Raw genomic sequence first — 2,977 nt, 5'->3', positions numbered from 1 at the left:
TAAGACAACTCGCATCATGTGTCTGCTGTGGGAACTTTATGGACCTGGCGTGGAATAGTGAACTTCACAACGTCCTCTAACCGGAAGGCGGAAATCATGACCGTCAGCAGTAATTATCACATCGAGGTGAATCCATCGGATACCGGAATATATTATGGTGGTCGTGACGGATTTGATCAACTAAATTGCTCAGACGCAGAAAATTGATCCCAGTGGATAGACGGAATTTAAGGCGATCGTCTTGTCCGAGGTGGATGAGCTGACAACATGCGCTGAGGAGAATCATGGAAAAGTGTGTCTATGTGCAGATTGATTCTGCGCGTCAACTCTACTTCGCGGGTTATAACCGCGGTTAGAAGTCGTTGCTTAAGAGGCCATCTGAGGAGGATATTCTTAAAAATTTTAATGTAATATTGTTATTTGTTTGTTTCTTGAGTGTAACAGCACTATATGCATTTCAGCACATCGGGAAGAAAGAAAGTTTACACATTCATTCGGAGCTAGCGAAAATAATTACCGCCAAGTCCAGGCGCAATTTGCGACGTGCTTTCCTCATGCTGATAGTTTGCAAGGTACAACAGTATCCGTTCAAGGCGAACGAAGAGATGCTGAAAACCAAGTATTCCTCCGAGAAACCACCAATCAGATTGTCCTCAATATCCACAGCAACTGGAAGTGGTGTGGGAAGGGCTATACGAGCTGCTAACCCAAGGCGTATCGGATGTTATATTACTTTAATTAGTACAGATTCTGGATGAAAATTGTGATGAGTCTGAAGGCGCAAACGTTGAACTTTGCCTAGCAGTATGGACACCGGATGCAGCAAGGAAGCAAACATATATTCCATTTGGAAGCGTTCGTGGTGCAGTTTATAGCACTGTATAAGTAGTTTCTCATGATGATTTTTGAGCGATTCAAGATCGTAATTTTCTTTCATTTTATGATTTTTTGACGTAGGACTACGTCTAACCGGAAGATATAGGAAGTGAAATGAAAATCTAGGCACTGAACAAGTAGGAAAAAATGCAAGATTTGGAACGCTTATAACTCGAGAATTTCTCAATAGATCGCAAAGGTTTTTGAATCAATTGATAGGAAATATATCTACGCATCTATCATAACGAATAACATTACATTTTTCTTGAGGTCAATAATTGAATAATTGTGAAATATCAAGCATTGTCCAAATGCACTATGTGCCCATTTTTGATTGGTCCATTTTGTGCTCCTCAAATCTTACCGACCAAAATGGGCAACCACAGCAGCAGCGAAATACAATGAAGCACGATTGGAAAGGAAAAAGAAAAAAATGAACGAAACATTTGTCGCAGTCTCACACATGCGTAATTCTCGAGCGAGCCAGACGATCATTCTCATCCAAACCGTACACCACATCGTTTCGCATCACATCACATCAACAAACTAACACAAGCAGCCATGTCTGGACATGGCAAAGGAGGAAAAGTGAAGGGAAAGGCAAAATCCCGCTCGAACCGTGTTGGACTGAAGGTTCCCGTAGGTGTATTCGCCAATTGCTCCGCAAGGGTAGCTAGGCCGAGCGCGTTATTACCAGTGCACCAGTCCACCTAGCCGCCGTTATAGAGTTTCGGCTGCCGAAGTGATCGAGTTGGCTGGCAAAGCTGCTCTCGCTTTGGTTCGGTGGACATCAAGACAACAACAGGCAGACGCAAACGCAATCGCAAAACGGCAGCAGGTAGAAGAAGGAAAAAGTTTATTTAAGTTCATCTTAACATCTTAACTAACACTTAAATCGTTCTGATAAAACTAAACTTTAAATAGCGGAACCTCGTCATTTCGGTTTCTAACCACTAAAGAACCGCTGCCGGACAGCGTTATGTTTTCAAGATTTGTCTTCATCATCGGGAAATTTCGGAAAACTGCCACTCTTCAGGCGTGTCAACCTGACCGCATTTGGCATGTCTGGGATGCTATGGCCAACAACTCGTATGTAGGCAATTCATCCGCTTAATGTCATGAGATTCGAAATGGTTTTCTCGGGTGAGGTATATTTTTCCTCCAAAACCTTGTACATCCTGTAGATGGGAACCACACCCCGTCGGTTTCCTGTAGCCAGGAAGCGATTATTCGGACATGCAACAAAAAATTATCCATTAACGCAACCTTCATCGGTAAATACGTTCACAAAACGACGTTTCTCCAAATAGTAAACCGTCACATCCGCGTCGTTGCTTTGTGGTATTTAGAATCTGATGACTATCCTCCTGCGACCGTTTACTCTAAAATTCGATGAGAAAAATTATTGATCAGAATCTATACGGTTTTATCTTTAATTCAAATGTATACGAATACGCAATAAATAATTTTCTGCAGAAACTATAACTTCCATAACCATTTGCCGTTTTTGTTTTGGTTTCACAGTTGTCTGACTGCGGCGATGAAAGTTCGAAATTCGAAATTAACCGCCCTTTTGGATTATAGGCTAACGGGTAGAATATGAATATGTACATTCCACCAATTTTTGCATTACCAAATATTTGGTAGCTTATTTTAGTAAGTGATTTTCTGGGTGTAGTACCTATATTGATCCACCTAGTATTTCTACTTGATGTTGTCAAAGAAAAATGGGTTATAAATCCGCGAGAACAAATGTACAGTGTCGACGTCTGGTGGCAACTAATGTGCTTGTGAGGCAAAATACTCTTTATGAAATTAACAGGCTCGAAGGCAAGTTTATATTGTTAGAATTTGAATGAAAATTTTTAATTAAAATTATCTAATTACTTAAACCACGTAGACTTGATCCTTATGTTACCATTCGTTTATACATATCTTGATATTTCTACTAAAACTTGTAGATGTAATATAAAACCAGTATCAGACATATTTTTTGTTGTTTAATCTTTTAATAATTTGCAAAAAACGTGTTACACTATAACATAGAATGCATATCCGATACGATAAAGTAAATTCTCATTTATATTTATTATTTAGAAAA

Source organism: Toxorhynchites rutilus, chromosome 3, assembly GCF_029784135.1.
Source record: "Toxorhynchites rutilus septentrionalis strain SRP chromosome 3, ASM2978413v1, whole genome shotgun sequence".
Lineage (NCBI taxonomy): Eukaryota > Metazoa > Arthropoda > Insecta > Diptera > Culicidae > Toxorhynchites > Toxorhynchites rutilus.
This window is presented reverse-complemented; position numbering follows the sequence as displayed.